This window comes from Bubalus kerabau, chromosome 6, assembly GCF_029407905.1.
Source record: "Bubalus kerabau isolate K-KA32 ecotype Philippines breed swamp buffalo chromosome 6, PCC_UOA_SB_1v2, whole genome shotgun sequence".
NCBI lineage: Eukaryota > Metazoa > Chordata > Mammalia > Artiodactyla > Bovidae > Bubalus > Bubalus kerabau.
In genome coordinates, this window is record NC_073629.1 from 54,511,625 (window position 1) to 54,537,200 (window position 25,576).

The 25,576-nt window shown below is 38.2% G+C and overlaps 1 protein-coding gene across 4 annotated transcripts in view; it reads right to left on the minus strand.

Moving 5' to 3' along the window:
- LRRC8C (leucine rich repeat containing 8 VRAC subunit C) overlaps positions 1-25,576 on the minus strand; it is a 92,995-nt gene that overhangs the window by 57,354 nt on the left and 10,065 nt on the right. The window contains exon 1 of one of the 4 annotated variants that reach the window (XM_055585229.1): positions 6,398-6,412. The exons of the other annotated variants lie outside the window; for them this stretch is intronic. The gene's annotated coding sequence lies outside the window, so the exon portion shown is untranslated. Of the gene's footprint in view, positions 1-6,397; positions 6,413-25,576 lie in introns of those variants that run through there. 4 annotated transcript variants of the gene reach the window in all.

Sequence of the window (25,576 nt, forward strand, 5' to 3'; positions counted from 1 at the left end):
TTTGATTCCTGGGTTGGGAAGATCCTGTGGAGGAAAGAATGGCAACCCACTCCAGTATTCTTGAGAAATTCTAGAGAATTTCATGGACAGAGGACCCTGGCGGGCTACAGTCCATGGGGTTGCAAAAAGTCAGACAAGACTTAGTGATAAACAACAACAAATATGCTACCGGAGAAGAGTAGAGAAATAACTCCAGAAAGAATGAAGGGATAGAGCCAAAGCAAAAACAATGCCCAGTTATGGATGTGACTGGTGATGGAAGTAACATCCGATGCTGCAAAGAGCAATATTGCATAGAAATCTGGAATGTTAGATCCACGAATCAAGGTAAATCAGAAGTGGTCAAACAGGAGATGGCAAGAGTGAACAATGACATTTTAGGAATCAATGAACTAAAATGGACCAGAATGGGCAAATTTAATTCAGATGACCATTATATCTACTACTGTGGGCAAGCATCTCTTAAGAGAAATGGAGTAGTCCTCATAGTCAACAGAAGAGTTTGAAATGCACTACTTGGGTGCAGTCTCAAAAATGACAGAACGATCTCTGTTCATTTCCAAGGCAAAGCATTTAATATCACAGTAACCCAAGTCTATGCCCCAACCACTAATGCTGAAGAAGCTGAAGTTGAATGGTTCTGTGATGACCTACAAGACCTTCCAGAACTAACACCAAAAAAGATGTCCTTTTCATCATAGGGGACTGGAATGCAAAAGTAGGAAGTCAAGAAATACCTGGAGTAACAGGCAAGTTTGGCCTTGGAGTACAAAAGGAAGCAGAGCAAAGGCTAACAGAGTTTTGCCAAGAGAATGCACTGGTCATAGCAAACACCCTCTTCCAACAAACAAAAGATGACTCTACACATGGACATCACCAGATAGTCAATAGTGAAGTCAGATTGATTATATTCTTTGCAGCTGAAGATGGAGAAGCTCTATACAGTCAGCAAAAACAAGATCAGGAGCTGACTGTGGCTCAGATCATGAACTCCTTACTGGCAAATTCAGACTTAAATTGAAGACAGTAGGGAAAACCACTAGGCCGTTCAGGTATGACTTAAATCAAATCTCTTATGATGATACAGTGGAAGAGACAAATAGATTGAAGGGATTAGATCTGATAAAGTGACTGAAGAACTATGGACTGAGGCTCATGGCATTGTGGTGATCAAGACCACCCCCAAGAAAAAGAAATGCAAAAAGGCAAAATGGTTGTCTGACGAGGACTTACAAATAGCTGAGAAAAGAAAATAAGCTAAAGGCAAAGGAGAAATGGAAAGATATACCCATCTGAATGCAGACTTTCAGAGAATAGCAAGGAGAGATAAGAAAGCCTTCTTAAGTGATCAATACAAAGAAACAGAGGAAAACAATAGAATGGGAAAGACTAGAGATCTCAAGAAAATTAGAGATACCAAGGGAATATTTCATGCAAAGATGGGCACAATAAAGGACAGAAACGGTTTGTACCTAACCGAAGCAGAAGATAAGAGGTGGCAAGAATACACAGAAGAACTATACAAGAAAGATCTTCATGACCCAGATAACCACAATGGTGTGATCACTCATCTAGAGCCAGACATCTTGGAATGTGAAGTCAAGTGGGCCTTAGGAAGCATCAGTATAAACAAAGCTAGTGGAGGTGATGGAATTCCAGCTGAGCAATTTCAAATCCTAAATGATGATGCTGTGAAAGTGCTGCCCTCAAAATGCCAGCAAATTTGGAAAACTCAGCATGGTCACAGGACTAGAAAAAGTCAATTTTCATTCCAATCCCAAAGAATGTTCAAACTACAGCACAATTGTACTCATCTCACATGCTAGCAAAGTAATGCTCAGAATTCTCCAAGTGAGGTTTCAACAGTACGTGAACTAGAACTTACAGATGTTCAAGCTGGATTTAGAAAAGTCAGAGGAACCAGAGATCAAATTGCTAACATCCATTGGATCATAGAAAAAGCAAACATCTACCTCTGCTTTATTGACTATGCCATAGCCTTTGACTGTGTGGATCACAACAAACTGGAAAATTCTGAAAGAGATGGGAATACCAGAACACCTGACCTGCCTCCTAAGAAATCTGTATGTAGGTCAAGAAGCAACAGTTAGAACCGGACATGGAACAACAGGCTGGTTCCAAATTGGGAAAGGAGTATGTCAAGGCTGTATAGTGTCACCCTGTTTATTTAACTTATATGCAGAGTACATCATGTGAAATGCTGGGTTGGATAAAGAACAAGCTGGAATCAAGATTGCCAGGAGAAATATCAATAACCTCAGATATGCAGATGACACCATCCTTATGGCAGAAAGCGAAGAAGAACTAAAGATCCTCTTGATGAAAGTGAAAGAGGACAGTGAAAAAGCTGGCTTAAAACTCAACATTCAAAAAACTAAGATCATGGCATCCGGTCCCATAACTTCATGGCAAATGGATGGGGTAACAATGGAAACAGTGTCAGACTATTTTCTTGTGCTCCAAAATCAGATGGTGACTGCAGCCATGAAATTAAAAGATGTTCGCTCCTTGGAAGTAAAGCTATGACAAACCTAGACAGCATATTAAAGAGCAGAGACATTACTTTGCCAACAAAGGTCTGACTAGTCAAAGCTATGGTTTTTCCAGTAGTCATGTATGGATGTGAGAGTTGGACCATAAAGAAAGCTGAGCGCTGAAGAACTAATGCTTTTGAACTGTGGTGTTGGAGAAGACTCTTGAGAGTCCCTTGGACTGCAAAGAGATCAAACCAGTCAATCCTAAAAGAAATCTGTCCTGAATATTCATTGGAAAGGCTGATGCTGAAGCCGAAGCTCCACTACGTGGGACACCTGATGGGAAGAACTGATTCACTGGAAAAGATCCTGATGCTGGGAGGGATTGGGGGCAGGAGGAGAAGGGGACGACAGAGGATAAGATGGTTGGATGGCATCACCGACTCAATGGACATGAGTTTGAGCAAGCTCTAGGAGTTGGTGATGGGCAGGGAAGCCTGGTGTGCTACTGTGCATGGGGTTGCAAAGAGTCAGACACGATTGAGTAAACGAACTGAACTGAACTGAACTGATTAAGACATTAAGGGGAGGGACGCCAGAAAGTCTGATATACTAGGCTAGATTTAGGAAAGATCTGGCCAGGAATATAAATTAGGGGCTCATCAGGGTACAGGAAGGGATTAAAGCCATGGGACAGGATGAAGTCACTAGGAAGTACAAGATAACTACCTAAGGACTTCCTGTAGCAAAGAGCGTTTTCCTACCAGATGTGAGACTGAATCACTCTCTTCCTTTAGGTTACTGTGAAAATGTCATATCATCATTATTATGATAATGTAACACTGTCTCTGGTGACCTTCTTTAAAATATTAATACTAACTTGCCACCATCAGCGGCACACTATCCCAGCAGTCCATTTTCTCATTCTCCTAAGTGACTTTTATCAACAGTATTATCTTTATCAGATGTACTACATACGGGCTTATCTATTCGTGTTTTGTCTTTCTCCTGCATTATAAGGTACATTTCCTAAGAAACAGGGACTTCATTTTGTTCACTTGTACCTCCCAGTGTGCAGTACAGTGCCTGGCACATAAAAAGGACTCAATGGTTGCTGTCATAAATGAATGAATAATGAATATGAGTATACACATGTTTTGGAATTCTCTCAGTTGTTAAAAATGAACAGGTATACCTGTTTTATTGTACTTCACGAATACAGTGATTTTTACAAATTGAAAGTCTGTGGCCTCCCAGCATTGTCAGATGATAGTTAACATTTTTTAGCAATACAATATTTTTAAATTAAGGTATGTACATTGTTTTTTAGACATAATACTATTGCGCACTTTATAGACTACCGTATGGTATAAGCATAAATTTTATATGTACTGGGATACCAAAAAATTGGTGTAACTCATTTTTATCATGATATTTGCTTTATTGTGGTAGTCTGGAATCAAACCCACAACATCCCCATGGTATGCCAGTATAACAGAAATATTTACACGAATACCAGAATTTAGAGTTAGGCTTACTTAGTTTTGAAGAAGAGAATCACCGGATTTTTTTTTTTTTTTTTGCAACACTCTACATTTTTCTCATGATTCCTACACTCTACTTTGGGGCAGAGAAGCAAGGAAGGCATAAAAGGCCCCCTGGGAGATTTACATGGAGGTTGAAAAGGAAAATTTTCTCTGCTTTGTTCAGGAAGTTGGAAGAGGGAAGACAGGGGAGGAGTGGGAAAAGAGGTGTTTTCGACCTGATTTATTTTGAACCTTGGGCTCTTATGTAATAATGGTAGCGGTATCACGTTCTTCACTCCCATTGCCTGTCTAAATCACCTTCCAGGGACCTACCACTGAATAAGGTCAAGACTGAAAGAAGGGAAGGACAGGTACTTACTAAACAATAGCAGGCAAGAGTGATCATTGATAGTTTAGGTTAGAATTCTCAATGGCAAATGCCTAGCAATGCACAAGAGCAGGAAAATGGGAAAGTCAGGACTATGGGAAGTCATGGCGCATCTACCATCATTCTGTAAAAAAAAATCAGGGCACTGAATTGGTGGTAACAAGAGCCTGCAAGTCAATCTTTTGTTATAACTAGCATTACTTGGTCCCTAACTGGAGTTTGAGTTCCATCTTTCAAGAGAAATGTGAAAATATATTAGACACTTAAGAGAAACAAACTCTACCTTCAAAAATACATCCAGATTTCGATATTTCCGACTCAGCTCTGTTGCTATTACCCTGGTCCAAGCCATCATCTCTCAGCTAGATTACTGCAATATCCTCACAACTGGTCCCCCTGTTTCTATCACTGACTCACATAGATTTGTCTCAACTGAGCAGCCAAAATGGTCCTACTGGGTCTCTCCTGTGCTCAAAACCCTCTAATAATTCCATCTCACTCAGAAAAAGTAAAAATGTTCACAACAGTCTTTATAGGCCCTATGTAATCTGCCTTCTCCCCACGCTCAGCACCAGCGTCATAGCCTCCTTCGCTCTGGCTTGCTCTAGATACACGCATTTCCTGCAGTTTCTTCAACATCCTAGGTTCACTCCTGCCTCAGAGCCCTCGTATTTGCAATATCCTACCCTCTGCCTGGAATTCTCCTCTTCCTGATACCTGCAGGGTTCAATCCCTTGCCTTATTCAGGCCCTGCTGAAACTCATGCAGATGCCAACCACTTTTCACCATTTCTGTCACTATCACTCCAGTATGAGCCTTCACCAGCTCTCGCATGGATAATACTGCAAAGCTGATTTAATATATTGCGAGCCCACCCCAGACCCAGCAGTCCCTTTCTTCCTGTGCTGCCTTATTTTTCTCCATAACATTTAGTACCTTTGAACATACCACACATTTTACTTACTTACGTATTTCTCTTGTCTCCTCCCCCTTGACCATAAGTCCTATGAAAGCAGAAATTTTTGTCAAATTTGGACACCACTTTGTCCCTAATGTCCAGGAGAGTATCTGGCCCATATTTGTCATTCAACAGATACTTTTTGATTGAAGGAATAAACCAGTAGAAACAGAACTTACACAAACATGTTATTAATATCAAAATCAAGATAGCAAAGGAATATGTAAATCTAACAGATGATGTAAGAACCTAGAAGTTTATGGATTGACTATGGCCAAATACAAAGTACTTCAATTTTGATGTAAAAGCAGGTCTCAAACTGCTGCATAATAGATTTAGGGTAAACAGGGAGAGCCCGCTGTTAAATGATTCAATAGAAGGTTCTAGAACAAAACCTGTGGGTTGGTCATGCCATGGAGACATGAAAAATGGGTGAGACTCACACTCAAAACCCGGAGGCGGAGTGCTAGCTGAGAAAGCCCCCAGCTGCTCTGCTCAGAGCCTAAGATGGGTATTTCCCCAGGAGCCAAAAATCACGTATTGAAACAGCAGAGAATGCCATGTGTTCCCAAAAGGAAGTCACACAGACTGATGTTAAATCAGGAATGACCCATCGGAAAACCTGCTGACAACATCTGGGCTGAACCAGGATCCTGAAATAGAAAATCTTGGAGGAAATGAAACCCAGGATACATAGAATAGAGGCTCCCAATGTGTGGAATCAGCTGGAAAGCTTTAAAAATACTAATGTTCCAGGTCCAGTTAGATCAGAAAATCACTCCAGGCAAGAAGTTGCTTCTTAAATGTGCCCAGGTGATGCCAACATGCAATTGAGTTTGAGATCTAGTTCCCTAGAAACCTACTTCCTCTTTTTCTGATAAAAAGTAAACCTATTAACCAGGAAAAGTCTTAAGGAAAAACGAGAGCTTCAGCTTGGCCTACCAAAGCAGAATTTGCTTACTTTAAAATGATTTCAGTACTCTATGGACTCACATTTTCATTTCGTGTCTATAGTTAATAGGTAACTTACCTCTCCTGGATTAGCACATCAGGACTGACAGGCTCCCCCAGGTGGCCCACCCTCCTGCAGAAAGAGCATGTGGCTAGGATAACATTTGATAGGATCATGACCGTAAACTGCAGTGTTCAATTCTGGAAGCCTGTGGCTGCATGTTTTCATACGTAGGCCAAGATCAACTCTCTCCCTACCTGGTCTGTTCACTCCTTCACTCCCCTTGGTTATTTATATATGCATCTATTTCCTCACCCATACTGTTAAGTTCTATAAGGGCAGATACTACCTTACTCATTTTGGCACTCCCAGCCTCTGACCTCGTCCTCTGAGCATAATGACAAGGAGCTCCACAGGCATGGTAATGATTTAACCCTCCAGAAGATTTTCTGAATGAGGATGATGCTTTGAACGTTAGAACTGTAGTTCTGATGGGGTCCATTTTAACTTTATAGGTTTTTTATTTGAGAATAACAGTGAGTGTGAATCTTAACAGCAAAGATCCCTTTATAAATAAAAAAATTGCATCTCCATCACAGTATGAGCTAAGGTTTAGGCATGTACATGCATCATATCATTTAATCTCAAAACAACCTAGGTTCTGGGTACCCTTACAGAAGAAATGGAGACTTTACTAGGTCAAATGTCCCCAGGGTTACACAGCAGTAAGTAGAGGAGCCTGAATACAACCCAGGTGATCTGTTTTTAGAGCCAATTATTCTAAGTAAGTCACTAAACCTAACATTTCATGGATAACAGAATTGAAAATTGAATTTCTTCTTGATTTAATTTAGGAATTAGCAGGCAAGGGTGTTTTCCCTTACTCTACAGAAGAGTTTCTGAAAAACTAGAAACGTGACTACTTAAAATATCCTCTTCAAAGCAATTTATAGATTTAATGCAATCCCTATCAAGCTACCAATGGCATTTTTCAGAGAACCAGAACAAATAATTTCACAATTTGTATGGAAATATAAAAAACCTCGATTAGCCAAAGCAATCATGAGAAAGAATAATGGAACTGGAGGAATCAACCTGCCTGACTTCAGGCTCTACTACAAAGCCACAGTCATCAAGACAGTATGGTACTGGCACAAAGACAGAAATATAGATCAATGGAACAAAATAGAAAGCCCAGAGATAAATCCATAGACCTGTGGACACCTTATGTTTGACAAAGGAGGCAAGAATATACAATGGATTAAAGACAATCTCTTTAACAAGTGGTGCTGGGAAAACAGGTCAACCACTTGTAAAAGAATGAAACTAGAACACTTTCTAACACCATACACAAAAATAAACTCAAAATGGATTAAAGATCTAAACGTAAGACCAGAAACTATAAAACTCCTAGAAGATACATTGGCAAAACACTCTCCGATATAAATTGCAACAGGATCCTCTATGACCCATATCCCAGAGTAATGGAAATAAAAGCAAAAATAAAGAAACGGGACCTAATTAAACTTAAAAGCTTTTGCACAACAAAGGAAACTCTAAGCAAGGTGAAAAGACAGCCTTCAGAATGGGAGAGAATAATAGCAAATGAAGCAACTGACAAAGAATTAATCTCAAAAATATACAAGCAGCTCCTGCAGCTTAATTCCAGAAAAATAAACGACCCAATCAAAAAATAGACCAAAGAACTAAACAGACATTTCTCCAAAGAAGACATACAGATGGCTAACAAACACATGAAAAGATGCTCAACATCACTCATTATCAGAGAAATGCAAATCAAAACCACTATGAGGTATGATCTCTCACCAGTCAGAATGGCTGCTATCTTAAAGTCTACAAACAATAAATGTTGGAGAGGTTGTGAAGAAAAGGGAACCCTCTTACACTGCTGGTGGGAATGCAAACTAGTACAGCCACTATGGAAAACAGTGTGGAGATTCCTTAAAAACCTGGAAACAGAACTGCCATACGACCCAGCAATCCCACTGCTGGGCATACACACTGAGGAAACCAGAATTGAAAGAGACAGTGTACCCCAATGTTCATTGCAGCACTGTTTACAATAGCTAGGACATGGAAGCAACCTAGATGTCCATCAGGAGATGAATGGATAAGAAAGCTGTGGTACATATACATAATGGAATATAAAGAAAATGCACTGGTCATAACAAACACCCTCTTCCAACAACACAAGAGAAGACTCTATACATGGACATCACCAAATGGTCAACACCGAAATCAGATTGATTATATTCTTTGCAGCCAAAGATGGAGAAGCTCTATACAGTCAGCAAAAACAAGACCAGAGCTGGCTGTGGCTCAGACCATGAACTCCTTATTGCCAAATTCAGACTGAAATTGAAGAAAGTAGGGAAAACCACTAGACCATTCAGGTATGACCTAAATCAAATCCCTTATGATTATACAGTGGAAGTGAGAAATAGATTTAAGGGCCTAGATCTGATAGATAGAGTGCCTGATGAATTATGGAATGAGGTTCGTGACATTGTACAGGAGACCAGGATCAAGACCATCCCCATGGAAAAGAAATGCAAAAAAGCAAAATGGCTGTCTGGGGAGGCCTTACAAATAGCTGTGAAAAGAAGAGAAGTGAAAAGCAAAGGAGAAAAGGAAAGATATAAACATCTGAATGCAGAGTTCCAAAGAATAGCAAGAAGAGATAAGAAAGCCTTCTTCAGCGATCAATGCAAAGAAATAGAGGAAAACAACAGAATGGGAAAGACTAGGGATCTCTTCAAGAAAATCAGAGATACCAAAGGAACATTTCATTCAAAGATGAGCTCGATAAAGGACAGAAATGGTATGGACCTAACAGAAGCAGAAGATATTAAGAAGAGATGGCAAGAATACACAGAAGAACTGTACAAAAAAGATCTTCACGACCCAGATAATCACGATGGTGTGATCACTGACCTAGAGCCAGACATCCTGGAATGTGAAGTCAAGTGGGCCTTAGAAAGCATCACTACGAACAAAGCTAGTAGAGGTGATGGAATTCCAGTGGAGCTATTTCAAATCCTGAAAGATGATGCTGTGAAAGTGCTGCACTCAGTATGCCAGCAAATTTGGAAAACTCAGCAGTGGCCACAGGACTGGAAAAGGTCAGTTTTCATTCCAATCCCAAAGAAAGGAAATGCCAAAGAATGCTTAAACTACCACACAACTGCACTCATCTCACACGCTAGTAAAGTAATGCTCAAAATTCTCCAAGCCAGGCTTCAGCAATATGTGAACTGTGAACTTCCTGATGTTCAAGCTGGTTTTAGAAAAGGCAGAGGAACCAGAGATCAAATTGCCAACATTCATATGAGATCATCGAAAGAGCAAGAGAGTTCCAGAAAAACATCTATTTCTGCTTTCTTAACTATACCAAGGCCTTTGACTGTATAGATCACAATAAACTGTGGAAAATTCTGAAAGAGATGGGAATACCAGAACACCTGATCTGACTCTTGAGAAATTTGTATGCAGGTCAGGAAGCAACAGTTAGAACTGGACATGGAACAACAGACTGGTTCCAAATAGGAAAAGGAGTACGTCAAGGCTGTATATTGTCACCCTGCTTATTTAACTTATATGCAGAGTACATCATGAGAAACGCTAGACTGGAAGAAACACAAGCTGGAATCAAGATTGCCAGGAGAAATATCAATAACCTCAAATATGCAGATGACACCACCCTTATGGCAGAAAGTGGAGAGGAACTAAAAAGCCTCTTGATGAAAGTGCAAGTGGAGAGTGAAAAAGTTGGCTTAAAGCTCAACATTCAGAAAACAAAGATCATGGCATCCGGTCCCATCACTTCATGGGAAATAGATGGAGAAATAGTGGAAACAGTATCAGACTTTATTTTTTTGGGCTCCAAAATCACTGCAGATGGTGACTGCAGCCATGAAATTAAAAGACGCTTACTCCTTGGAAGGAAAGTTATGACCAACCTAGATAGCATATTCAAAAGCAGAGACATTACTTTGCCAACAAAGGTTCGTCTAGTCAAGGCTATGGTTTTTCCTGTTTGTCATGTATGGATGTGAGAGTTGGACCGTGAAGAGGGCTGAGCGCCGAACAATTGATGCTTTGGTGTTGAACTGTGGTGTTGGAGAAGACTCTTGAGAGTCCCTTGGACTGCAAGGAGATCCAACTAGTCCATTCTGAAGGAGATCAGCCCTGGGATTTCTTTGGAGGGAATGATGCTAAAGCTGAAACTCCAGTACTTTGGCCACCTCATGCAAAGAGTTGACTCATTGGAAAAGACTCTGATGCTGGGAGGGATTGGGGGCAGGAGTAGAAGGGGACGACAGAGGATGAGATGGCTGGATGGCATCACTGACTCGATGGACGTGAGTCTGAGTGAACTCCAGGAGTTGGTGATGGACAGGGAGGCCTGGCGTGCTGCGATTCATGGGGTCACAGAGTCGGACACGACTTAGCAACTGATCTGATCTTATCTGATTCTCACTGAGTCATATCTGACTCTTTGCGACCCCATGGACTGTATAGCCTACTAGGCTCCTCCATCCATGGGATTTTCCAGGCAAGAATACTGGAGTAGGTTGCCATTTCCTTCTCCAGGGGATCTTCCCCACCTAGGGATTGAAACCGGGTCTCCCGCATTGTAGGCAGACACTTTACTGTCTGAGCCACCAGGGAAGTCCAATTAAAAAGAATGCATTTGAATCAGTTGTAATGAGGTGGATGAAACGGGAGTGAAGTAAGTCAGAAAGAAAAACATCAATACCGTATATTAACACATAAATATGGAATTTAGAAAGATGGTAATGATGACCCTATATGCAAGACAGCAAAAGAGACACAGATGTAAAGAACAGACTTTTTGACTCTGTGGGAGAAGGTAAGGGTGGGATGATTTGAGAGAATAGCACCGAAACGTGTATTACCATGTGAAACAGATCGCCAGTCCAGGTTTGAAGGATGAGACAGGGCACTCAGAATCAGTGCACTGGGATAACCCTGAAGGATGGGATGGGGACGGAGGTGGGATGGGGGTTCAGGATGGGGAACACATATACACCCATGGCTGATTCATGTCAATGTATGGCAAAAACCACCTCAATATTGTAAAGTAATTAGCCTCCAATTAAAATAAATAATTTTTTAAAAGTCCTATTAACTTACATTATAAAATCAGCAATGCTTTCTTTTAAATTCATATTATTCAGAATAACATATTAAGAGATGTTTTCTTTTAATTTTCTGTTTGCTTTTCCATTGGTGTTGGCTCCTAACTTTTTGGCTTTTGGCTTTAAATCTCTTAGCTCTTTAGTCTCTTGGTCAAGCACCTAATAACTTTAAACTTTAAAGATTTTTAAGAGTAGAATCTATCTCATTCTAAATGAGTACAGCTATTCCATTTTCCTGTTGTATTTCCATATTTTTTAATTTAAAAATTGATAGGTTATTACTTGATAATGAAAGATAATACACAGGTTCAATTTTTATATCAAATGCTGTGTTTTTTTTTAAGATAATGAGGATTTCTTTAATTTTCATTGGTGATTCTAATATAAAAATACTGATGATGCTTAGGAATAATTTTTCTTAAAAGGAGGATATAACTGTCTGTTTTCAAATACAGTATGTCTGTTACTTTCCATAATTTCACTAAATAAATGATTTAGTTGGTATATGAGACATTGAAAGATAAGGAATGACTCTTTTAAAACGTCAGAGAGGTTAAACATTTTCTGACTCTTTCCCAGATTAGTCTAAATGACAGATATACTTTAAAACAGGCTTCCAGGTTTCCAAGCAAACACACCCAAGTACATTAATTAACATATTAACAGCCTTAGACTGTTTTCAAATGCTATACTTACACTGCTTATGATGTCACACAAATAATTTTGATTCAGGTTGAATGTGTCAACAGGAAAACATAAAAATTCTAAGCAAACTAATTTTGAGACTCAAGTGATTGCACTGCCAGAAATGCTAGTTAAACCAAACATTGGTGCAGCCAAAGAACATCAAGGAACACCACTGTTTTCAACATTTGTGGTTTCCTCGTATAAGGGACCTATTCTGCTCAGATTTGGATGTGGCACAAGGGAGCTTTTTAAAAGCAAGGTATATTTCAATTTTTAAAAAAATCTCAATACAGCTGAGTGAATGTAAAGATGCTCTCAGATACTCACATTCTTCAGTCTCTACAAATATGTCTGCTTGTTGCCACCTTTTTGCCTCACCTAAAACATTCTTCTTTTTGCATATCAAATATTCTAATGTGATATGGTCCCTTAGGCATGGTTCCAGTTTGGGTCTAAAATTTTTTTCCCTTCTAGTGAAGAATGTTGTTGTTTTGATTGCTAAGTTGTGTCCGACTTTTGTGACCCCATGGATTCTTGCCCACCAGGCTTCTCTGCCCATGGGATTTCCCAGGTAAGAATAGTGGAGCAGGTTGCCATTTGTTTTTCCAGGGGATCTCCCCAACCCAGGGCTCCGATGTGCATCTCCTGCATTGGCAGGCAGATTCTTTACTGCTGAGTCACCAGGGAAGCCCCTAGTGAAGAAGAGGTCTCCTAAAAATTTTGCAGGAACAGATTGTCATCATACTAAGTATCTTTCCTCTAAACCACTCTGACCACTGCTGACTGAGCTTACCAGGCAGACCATTCAAAAAGGTGGGGTATGTTCCTTCTTGTGGCACTGACAAGTTATTAATAGTATTTTAACGTAAAACTTTAGGGCAATTTATACAAATTCTCTTCTCTATGAAATGATTTTATTTTCGCACATTAAGGCTGATTATAAAATCCTTAGTCCAAAGCAATATATGCCAACAGTAAAACTAATAAAAGTATTAATATTATTCTTTTATGGGTATATACTACCTCACTGAACATCTGTATTCTGAGAACTCTAAATTTAGTCATAAGCAGCCACATTAAAAAGTAAAAATGGAAGCAAGTTATCTCCATTCACCATTTTCAAAATAATGCAATGGCTACAACACAAATTTTCAAGCCAGAAAGACCTAGGTTTGAAATCTAACTCTGTGGCAGTCTGTTTAAATCATGCACACTTTGAAAAGTTCTTGGCAGTAATATAAGTTATCAACCTCATTATTTAATTAAAATATTAGTTAGCCTTCTCTCCTAGGAAGCTTCTGGATTCTAAAATTCCATTTACTGTATGTTTTTCTATATCTACCATTAATGGAATATGCCTAAAAGTACTCCCAAATTGCAGTGTCCTCTTTGAAACATTTGAAATTCTTAGTGAAAGCTGTTGTCAAGCTAGAGTTCAATATCCAACCAAACTAACTTCCAAATCTGAAAGTAGAATAAATAATAAGTTTCAGATACTGAAAAATTCAGAAAACTCAGCTTTATGCATTCTTTCTTTTAAAGGTACTGAGGGATGTAAAGGCAATAAAAAGTTTCTCCCTTGAATTCTGGACATATATCCAGCTAGTAACTTGACATTTACAATTGGATGCTGAATAGGCATTTCAAAATAAGTAAGTCCAAAACAGAATTCATTTCAACTCTAAATCTGCTGTCCCCACAATCTTCTACATTACGGTTCCCCTGGTTTAAAACCTTGAAGCTAATTTTTACTTCTTCATCTTGCACCCAGGTGTATTCTGTCAGCAAAGCCTAATGGTTCAACTTTTAAACTATATCCAGAATCTGACCATTTCTCGTTAATTACACTGCCAGTTATAGTCCCAACCACCAGTATGTCTCATGTGGTTTTTTGCAGCAGTCTCCATGTTTCCATCCTTTTCTCTTACTGTCTAGTTTGTACCATTTTATTTTTCCTCAACATGTGCCTTTTTAGAAAGTCAGTGAGGTCAAAACTATTCCTGTACGAATACTACATGTGATTTGCCTTTTTAACTCGCATTCTCTGGTGAGTGTATCGAGTTTTCTTGAGGCTATATGATGTCAGTGAACATAATGAATGTCAGGCATTAAAGACACGTGTAACAATATAAGACAATGACATTGTCTTTCTTTGGGGGAAAATACAGTTATTTTCATAAAAATACATTATGTGTGTTAACATGTTTTCTTGTTATTTTAAAATAAGTTAATAAATACTTTACAGTTTTAAATTTCTCTTTGTCATCCCATGGACTGTAGCCCGCCAGGCTTCTCTGTCCATGGACTTTTCCAGGCAAGAATACTGGAATGGTTAGCCATTCACTTCTCCAGGGGATCTTCCCAACCCAGGGATCAAACTTGGGTCTCCTGCATTGCAGGCAGATTCTTTACTGTCTGAACTACCAGGGGAGCCCAATATAGTAAATATTTAGAGGTATAACCCATGTAAAGCTCTTTGGGAGTCTTCAACAATTTTTTAAGATTACAAAAGCACTGAAGCCACTGGCTAATGGCTTCTCTATACTGCAACCAGAGTGTTCCTTCTAAAACTCAAGTCATATGGGACTACCCTGTGGTCCAATGGTTAAGAATCCTCTTCCAATGCAGGGTATGTGGGTTTGATCTCTGGTCAGGGAACTAAGATCCCATGTGCCACAGAACAACAAAGTCTGTGTGCCTCAACTACTGAGCACTTGCATTCTAGAACCTGCACACCACAACCAGAGAGAAGCCCACGAATTGCAACAAAGATCCCTCAAGCTGCAAGGAAGACCTGACACAGTCAAATAAATAAATACATACAATAAGTAAATAAAATAAAACTCAAGTCATAGTTTGACCCTCAGTTGCTCAGAACCCTCTAATGGCCCCTCACTGCACTCACAGGAGAGGAGGACACATACTCCATGAGCCTCCAGTCTCCTCTCCTAATAGCTACTACTTTCCCCAGTGCCTTCCATCCACACTGGCTTCCTTGCTGTTGGCCCATCAGGCCAAGGATATGCCTTTGTGTTTGCTGTTCCCTTTTCTTGGCTCTCTCTCTCCTCAGATATGGATGGCTCCCTCCCTTCCTCCAGGTCTCTGCCTTATGAGCCATATTTTTATTGTTTCTCTTTCCAGATATTTAAATACTTGTGAATATTTCCCTGTTCTTCTATGGTAGTACTACCCCTTATCTTTGCCACACAGATATTTGTGTACCCTACCACATCTGTTACAGAGTATGTTATGAAGGATAGTGGCTGTTTTTTAATTTCCTCAAAGGAGAGCAGATCAGGTGGTGGTTTGCACCCAGTATGGTCTGCAAAACACAAGGCTGATCTCAAGGGATTATCTGTCTAAACCTTTAGGCAAGAGCATATTCAACGCAGGGCAGAGAACCCCAACTCTTCAATTTTTAAACAAAGACACAGCCTTTATGAAAATTTGTGGCAAGTCTGATGACTTGGTGTCAGCAAATTCTTTTTAAATTCTTATGCTGAAAGTTAAGCTTCTATCTCTTTTCAAAAGAGATATACAATCACTCTTTTTTTTTTTAATTTTATTTTTTAAACTTTACATAATTGTATTAGTTTTGCCACGTGTATACAATCACTCTTTAGATTCAACTGAAGACCCCTTTATACCACTGGAAGTAATTATTCAATTTCTCCTTGTATTCCTCATCTTAGCTGAAATATCCCAGGTCCTTTCATTTTTTCCACATAGATTTTGCTTTTCCAATCTTCTAATCCTCTTTGTGATGGTCTTTTGACTCTTTTCCAAGTTTTTCATCTTCCTATTTGTGTAGTCCTAAATTGTAATATTAATAATGTGGTATCAAAAGAATCCTAGAGTCTACTTTTATTGTAACCCATTGTTATGTTTTTAATATATACTAATACATTGCCTTATAAATGAAAAAGTGTGTCAAATCTGTTTGTGTAATGTAACTTCCAACCTCCTCCCAGAAAGAAATTAATGCTCCTGATACAATGCTTAATTAAATTATTCTAATAAACTTTAACAACATTAAGATATTCTGGGAGATTAGTTACCAACCCAAGCAGTTGATAAATTGTCAACCACGAGTTTAGTAGCCTTTAACCAAATACTACTTTCTTTTGATGTTGAATCTAACACTTCTCTAACTATTCTCTTTTCCTATAAAATGTCCCTAGGAAGAGCAAATCTTTGAATTAGCCTACTAGAGAGCTTTAAAAACAAAACAAAACAAACACCAGGGAATCTATTGTAATTCTTCAATACATGCTAACAAAAAAATTATCTTTTTTTTATATATATATGCAGGCATCAGTAAACTTACTCTATAGAGGGAAAGGGAAAGTGAAAGTCCCATGGCTCAGCCCTGTCTGACTCTTTGCCACCCCCATGGACTGTAGCCTACCAGGCTCCTCTGTCCATGGAATTCTCCAGGTCAGAATACTGGAGTGGGTAGCCGTTCCCTTCTCCAGGAGATCTTCCCAACCCAGGGACTGAACCCAGGTCTCCCACATTGCAGGCAGATTCTTTACCATCTGAGCCACCAGGGAAGCTTTACAGATAGAGAGATAGTAAATATTTAGGCCTTATAGATCACATCTGGTCTATGTTATATATTCTTTAAAATTTCTTTAAACAACTCTCCAAAAATGTAAAAACCAATCTCAGCAAGCAGGCCATACAAAAACAGGTTGTAGACCCAAGCTACACAGCCCATAGTTTGCTGATTTTTGTTGTCATGGTTCTTGGAGGTCCCATGGAGATTTACTCATCGCAAAATAGCAGCCACTGGATCAAGGAACTTCATGGCATGTATACTACTGAGATCCCTTGCTTCTCTTCCTGAGCCTGGAGTATTTTTTTGCTGATCTACAGCAATTTTATCTCTTGAATGTCAAAGTCTGGTGACCACCTGAAAGGGCTCTTGTTCCACTGGGTTTACAATGATTTACTATCTGAATTGAGAGCTTGGAGAGCAGTCTGGACCATAAGAATTGGCTAAACTTGGGGTTGGAGTTAAAGAACTCCTCCCCAAGATGAGATCAGAGAGGTATTTTGATATTTGAGTGACATAAAGGACTCCCAAGAGGGGGAGTCAAGTGTAGAATCCAAAGTTTCCATGCCATATTTTAAATCTGAGAATTTCAATGACCAGTGTTTTGAATTTGACACATTCCACAGCCAAATCTCTGTTATAATACTAAGAAAAACAAAAGCCCTTCAAAAGGAAGCTTAGGATGAACAACAACGCATTTTTAGGGAAAAAAAAGTATCTAAAACTTGGAAGTGAGGCAAAAAGAGGGCAGATATCCTTTTATTATTATACTGCAGAACTGTTTAACTGGCCTACCCAAGAATAATTTAGGGAAATATATTTTGTTTGACTTGCTAATTACTACTGATTACATCCCAGACTTGTAGATTTTTGTTCGGTAGAAAAGAAAACCCAAAACATATGTTTTTTTATTGCCCTGAAGGACGTTACCTAGTTTTGTATCTAACCTAGTAATGTTATTCTAACATTTCTTTTTCAAACAGTTCCTGGAATGCTCTTTAAACTAAATGTTTTGCCATCTTACCAGCTCTCTCAATAAGGAGTTGAATAAATCTTTGACAGGTTCATTCTATATTCATCGAGTCATGTTTAACTTTTAAAAAATTATCCCTTGACAACGTTCACAGAAGTCTTATCTTGTGTTTTCTTACAGTGGATTTTTTTGTGTATATGTTTGCACTTGTATTCACATTTGTCTAACAGTTAAAAAACTGTATGCGGGAATTGGTTCAGAGGTTGTTTTGTATATTTGTCTGTTTCTATAGTTATTTACAGTGCTTTGTTTTTGTTTTTTGTTTGTTTGTTTGTTTATTTTGTGGTCAGTGAATTCTTTGGCCACTTACTACAACTATACTTTTTCTCTTGCTTTGAATATCTCTAAGAATGAAGGTTAAGTGGTCACAGTTTGTCTTTTTTTCCCCTAGAAAAACACCTCCTTAAATAGATTCATGTTGAAATAAAGGGAGAAGGGGAGATCTGCTTGGGTGATTTCATAAGGCTGTGTAGTAAAGAGTAAAGGGAAATTTCTGTCAAGAATTGGTCTGACAGTGGATTAAAAGAATAGTTCAAATATATAAAAAAGATAGAATCTACAATTTAAAAAGACAGCCCCTCTCTCACCCTCCTGGGCAAAAGAGTAGTGCCTGAAAGGACGTTAGCCAAGGAAAGGTGTTTTACTTGTAAAAGTGCCTTTCCCTCTTTCCAGAGGGAAATTAACAGGACTGTAAAGACTAAAATGAATTCACATATCCCAAGCAGGAGGTAATAAACATATATACCTAGAATAAGGAAACACAAAAAATATTCACCACTGTCTTACAACAAAAAGAAGAAAAATGCACAAAAGGGAAGTTTGGAGGTAATGGGTAGAATTGTCAGTAAGGATGAGGAACTAAAACCTATGCAAATAGCTTTCTGGTCACCCTTCAACAGCTCTTTCTATATTTCTCAATCAGAATGTTTAATTCAAAGAGATTTAGCAAAGCTTTATAGTACTCTGCACTGAATTACATAAAATTCAAAGTTCAATTGATATTCCTGATAACTATTTTCTTAAATTTCACTAAAAGACAGTTAAAAGTCTTAGCCCCGATTTTATTCTAGATTGGGAGATCATGAAAAAATTATACCCCATTTATACCATAGTGTTAAACACAGAGACACCAGATAACCCAGCAATTCCACCTCTACACTGATCTACCTAACAGAAATCAAAACATATGTCCACACAAACGCTTATATGAGTGTTCACAGGAGCCTTACTCTTCACAGCCTCAAAGTGGAAGCAACCTGAATGAATGCCCATTAATTGAAGAATGGAAAGAGAAGATATGGTATACTCCTATAATGGAATATTATTTGGTAATTAAAAGGAATGCTGTACTGATACACGCTACAACTCAGATGAATCTTAAATATATGCTAAGTGAAAGAAGCCAGTCACAAAAGATTACATATAACATGATATCATTTACTGAAATTTCTACAACAAGCAAATCTATAGAGACTGAGGACAGACAGCTGCCTAGAGCTTCGGAGAAGAAATGGAGGTATGTTGGGGAGTGATAGTTTATGGTACAGATTTTTTTGGGGAGGTGATGAAAATGTTCTAAAACAGACTATGGTAATGGTTGTACAATTCTGTAATTATTCTAAAAACCACTGAATTATATACTTAAAAAAATAAGTGTTATAGAAGGTGGGTAATATCTCAATAAAGCTGTTAAAATGTATTTTAGTTCCTGCATGACTAACCTGTTCTCTGATAGGATGCCTGTTTAATTGGAAGTTACTAACGTCTTTGTATTTGTCTCATGAAAGTGAAACTGAAATTGTTAGTCACTCAGTCATGTCTAACTCTTTGCGACCCCATGGACTGTAGTCCACAAAACTCCTCTGCCCATGGAATTCTCTAGCAAGAATACTGGAGTAGGTTGCCATTCCTTTCTCCAGGAGATCTATCTTCCCAACCTAGGGATCGAATCTGGGTTTCTCACATTGCAGGCAGATTCTTTACCGTCTGAGCCACCAGGGAAGTCATGGTCAGAGCATTTCTGTTGTTGTTGCTGAGAATTATGTTTTATTTGGCATATAAAACTGAGAACACAGCATCTCAGATAGTTCTGAGCTCAGACAGCTCCCCAGATCATTATTTACACTAAAAATTTATGTCTTTGTATATATGTTCAACAACATTGAATTATAACTAGTGCCAGTTTATTTAATGGTTGTTGCACTCCTACAGTAATGTGAAACCATGAAATGTCATATTTCTCTGATACATTCTAATACGAACTGTGATTACATCATTTTTAAGTGGAAGTATAAACTGTAATTAAAGACAATTAATATGAAGACTTAGGACTAATAATTAATGAACAACCTTTGGCAAATAATATCATATGATAGTTTTAACCTATGTATAATATCTATACATAAATATAATTTGTTTTTTATAACATTTAAATAATATGATTATAACATGCTTTATAAAATTTCTTTTATCTTAAGAACTGAGGTGTAACACTTTAAATACTGTCGTTCACCATTGTTTAGCTTATGTGATTTACATGATAAATAATACATGGAAATAAAATTAACTGTTTTTAATTAGCTTAATAGAATAGGTAACTGATAACTAAGAAAAAACTTTTCCCAATATGAAGATGTGAAATTATTTACTTACCATATATTCTACCTAATTGACAAAAGATATTTTTTCCCTCCCTCAAACCAAATGTGTTCTTTCAGAAGGGGCAATTAGCTTTCCTGCTTTGGGGCTGCTTTTTGAAATTTCAAAATCATAAATAACTAAAAGCAAACAAGCAGAACAATAAGAGATTCCTGGACTCTAAAGAAATTAAAATTCTGAGATTTCTTAAACACTTTCTTAGTTGTAGTTATAAGCCAGCGACCCATACGGCCTTCTCTTATTACTGGGCATCTGTATTCTTATCTGACAACATTTAAAAATGTTGGTTTAAGATTGTTTCTAATTTGGAGCAATAAAAAAGGAGCAATTTTTTTGTAATATTCAAAACACGTTTGAGACACATTAGACAGCCTCTAGGTAACACCAAAGGTGTGCTCCTTCTCCTATAATCCAGGATATGGTACTCACAAGTAAAAGAGATGCTGGAAATAATTAGTTTTAATTGATTTGCTCCTTAAATTCCTTAATTAGGACAACAGTAGGCTGTTCTGTTTATTGCAGTCACATTATGGGGAGAGCTGTTAAGTAAAAAAGTTAAAATATTATTAATGTGATTATGTTATTAGATAACCTTTCAGGATAAGTAAAATCGTCTTCAAGTTCAGGTACAAGGGCTGACTGAAACAGTCACTGACAACAGATTTATTTCAAAGATTTTGCTTCTAAATTTTAAATACCCACACGTTAATTAGAGATGAGTGTGGCATTTATCTTTAGCTGTTGCTTTGTAGATTCCTTGGGATATGGAATCCTAATTTCACACACAAAGTCTGTAAGTAGACATACTTTTACTTCTTCCTTTCCAATCTTTATGTCTTCAATTTTTTTCATCCTTATTGTACTGGCTAGTCTCCTACAAAATACGGTATAATGCTAAAGGAGGAGAAGACTTGTCTTTGGAAACCAGCTAAACAGCTAATCAGTTAACTGTCAACTGTTAGGCAAGAATCCAATGACCTTGAACCCACATTTTTTATCTAGCCTAACAATAATATCTAACCATCCACTATGCTTATAAAATGTCCCTAGTCGGGATGAATTTTTAAACTACTTCTGACCTACCAGAAGTCTTTTACATGTAAGACTAAAATAAAACTGTAACACAGACTCAAAAATGATTTGTCCACAAGTGTTTTCTAACAGTTTCTTCAGTCTACTAGTTATCCATCACCATCTCCATAGGATTAACTTTACTTTTGCTCTAATGGCATGTAGTTAGTCTTTTTCCATCTTGCATTTCATTCATTTATTCATTCAACAAATATTTACTGATCCTTTGTGAACATATTAGGTACTATTCTAAATATTGGTGATATAGAAATGAACACAACAAAACAAACAAAAGTCTAGTATATTTTATGTTTGGTTTATTTATTTTTCTTCAAGGTACAATCCTATACTTTCCTTAAGTGAATTTCAGTGCTCAGTTTTGACTATTTCCTTCATTTTTATTTTATTTTGCCAAGCTCATTTCCAGCTCTTGCTTCAATACTACATTATGCACCATGGGGCCACATACAGAAATATAAGATACATGTTATACCATCAGCTCCTTAGATAAAATGCTTAAACACTCAACAAAGATCCAAGCCCTAGACACACCCCTAGTGCTAGCTCCTCAACTTTCACCATTTTCTGGTTACAGGGATCTACATAGCTGTGTGTTAACTAGAAAGGTATTTTTGTGTGCTATATATAGTATTTCCTAACTTTGCTGATGGGAAATTATCCTGGACCTTGCTAATTTCAGGGCACATAATAGAAATTAGTTTGAAGGTGTTTTCCTAATGAAGCTATTCTCATAATTATTTTTAAAAATCAAGGTGTTATTAGCTAAATGACCGCCAAAGTATTTTTCCAGAAGCTGGATTTATAGGTTATACCATTCCTATTTAAAAAAAGATATTTGAATCTGTTTCTAATTTTAATACATTCCTAAGGTATTCGAGAAAGAGTAATTAGTAATTTGTATTGATTACTGGACCCATGAGTTTTCATCTATTTAGCTTATGCAGTGACTTTTATTTAGGATTTGTTTTGATGTTCTGACTTCACGTTTTATATAATACTCCAAATTTCCAGTGACATATAGAAATATTTCTGTGTACATATGTCACAACCCTATTAAGAAGAATAACTTCTAATTACACTCTTAAATTTCATTTCTAGAGTTTAAAATAACAGAAAGGGATATACTGTAAGATGGCAGGTTAGAAACTTTAGTGCAAAATGTATCATAAGTGTTTATTCCACAACTGTTTCTTGAGCAGCTCCGTTCCAGTCGCTGTGCAGGTGCTGTGGATACAGAAGTGAACAAGACCAATATAGCCAAATGGCCTCTGCCCTCACGGGACTTTCAGTGCAGCTCTATAAATCAAACAAAGAGAAAAGATGTGGAAAACAAAGATATTTCTGAAGCCTTGAGGGGAAAGGAGAGGGGGAAAGAACAATACGGTTAAAATAAAAGCTGAAAGAAGATGAGTTGTGGTGGAGGAAGGAGCACGCAAAGGCTGTGTGTGTGTGCGCTCAGTGGTGTCCAACTCTTTGCAACCCCATGGACTACAGCCCACCAGCATCCTCTGTCCACAGAATTCTCCAGGCAAGAACACTGGAGTGGGTTGCTATTTCCTTCTCCAGGGGATCTTCCTGACCCAGGGATCAAACCCTCAGCTCTTGTGTCTCCTGCACTGGCATGTGGATTCTTTACCACTAGCGCCACCTGGGAAGCCCACAGCCTCCAAATGCCAAAAGATGCCAATATATAAAGAAGCCAAGCTCCTCTAACCCTAAAGGCTCTGAGATTCCATGTCAGAAGCCCAGGCTTATGCTCCCTATGGAACCAGAGGATGGAAACAAACACGAAAAAGCTAAGAGTGACTTCAGAAGTCCCACCCCCACCACCAAATATCTACTTGTTGTGAGTTAAAATTTCTTTGATAGGGAACACAGTGTTTCATAATAATAAACAATTGCCATAAAATGCAAATGCTCTAATAAAGACAAACTATACTCATTAAAACTGAACAATCACAAGAATGAATGGTTAGTATCAGAGCCTTCCCAGCATAACAGAAGTAAGTAAATAAAAGATGTTGCACATTTAAAATTTGGGGAGGGTTTCCCATCTCTCAAACAAAAGAATGCAGGTAGAGGCTGGTCTGGAAGATAACTTAATGAATGTAATAATGCTGCCAAGATGAAACTGGTACAACTGAAAGATATACTTTTACAAATACATTTCAGCTTAAGAGCGAATGAAATATGATTTCTTATAAAGGAAAAATGTGTATGTATACACTGTTCTTCATGTCTTTTAGTTCCACATGGCTCATTTGTAATTTTCAAACATAATCTAGAATCATGTTCCTCCATTTGTTCTCAATAGGGGGGGCAATCTTGTCCCTGTCAAACACTTGGACTGCTGTGTGCTATGCTTAGTTGCTCAGTTGTGTACAACTCTTTGTGACCCCATGGAGTGTAGCCTGCCAGGCTTCTGTGTCTGTGGGGATTCTCTAGGCAAGAATACTGGAGTGGGTTACTGGGTCTGCAGGGCAGAGGAAAAGAATCTTCAGGGTGTAGCCTGCCAACAGGCCACAGCACCTAAGTGGGTAGACAGGGTATCTGTGGCATTACAATTAGATACATTACAATGTATCTAAAAATATGTATCCCTGGAAGGAAGGTGGGCATGAACTAAAGGTTGAGAAATGCTTCCCTAAGAGCTTCATTACTCTCTCTTGCGCTTCTAGGCTTTGGGCAGTGTTTGAGTTCAGCCAAAATAACTTTCCTCCTTGCTCTTCCTTCCCACCCATCTCCAGTAAGGACAGAGCGTTCATTCTTTTGAGTTCTTTAAAGAATCTATAGTTCTCTTGAATGCCTTTGACCTCAAATACCCAGTCATCTGGAACACTTTCAGTTGTTTCCCTAAGCTTTACAACAGTTTTCTTAAAACCGGTTCTTGAATTCTGCCTTTTTCTCTTTTCTTAACTGTATTCGTTTTCTGAATATTACCGTGTCTCTATTGACTGCCATTCACAGACTATAGAATCATATTCTAAAAGGACAATCAATCCAACACCAGAAAAGGATTTTAAATTCACTCCCTGAACTTGTGACAGTGCGTTACACTTTTAAGTAGGTAGCCCAGGCTATTTTTTTTGTTTCACGTCTGATATTGGAAAAGAGTTCAGGTATTCTTTACCTTTTAATATGTTTATGAGATTTTCACTATATATGCTGAACTATCTACTTTACATAAAGTTCTGAGATTACCCTCTTGCCCTTCTGTGACTGTGCTGAGAGCGAATTGGAGTACGTTATTGTTCTAGGTATTCGAGGCCACACTAGTTTCCACTCTTGCCCATCTTGACCCCACAGTCTCTTTTCTATTTCTACAGTCCAGGAATGACCCATATCTAACAGGCCTATTGTTAGTAATAAATAATAGTATTTGTTATTATTGTCATAGGGTGTTATAGTGTGTGATATATATATACACAATGGCACCCCACTCCAGTACTCTTGCCTGGAAAATTCCATGGATGGAGGAGCCTGGAAGGCTGCAGTCCATGGGGGTCACTGAGGGTCGGACATGACTGAGCGACTTAACTTTTACTTTTCACTTCCATGCATTGGAGAAGGAAATGGCAACCCACTCCAGTGTTGTTGCCTGGAGAATCCCAGGGGCAGGGGAGCCTGGTGGGCTGCGGTCTATGGGGTTGCACAGAGCCGGACACGACTGAAGTGACTTAGCAGCAGCATATATATAAATATATATATATATATGTATGTGTATATATACATATATATACACATACGCACACAGACATATATAGAGAGAGAATATAACATAGTATAGTAATATTATAGTGTTTCATTTCTTTTACCTGTTCCTTTAAAATTTTTTCACCTCTGATATTTGTGGTGAGACTATCTGGGTCTTTTCCCCATGCTAATTCACTCATTATTCTCTCATAATTCTAACAGAAGCCTAAGATATTAAGAAGAGGTGGCAAGAATACACAGAAAAACTGTACCAAAAAGATTTTCATGACCCAGATAATCACGATTGTGTGCTCACTCACCTAGAGCTAGACATCCTGGAATGTGAAGTCAAG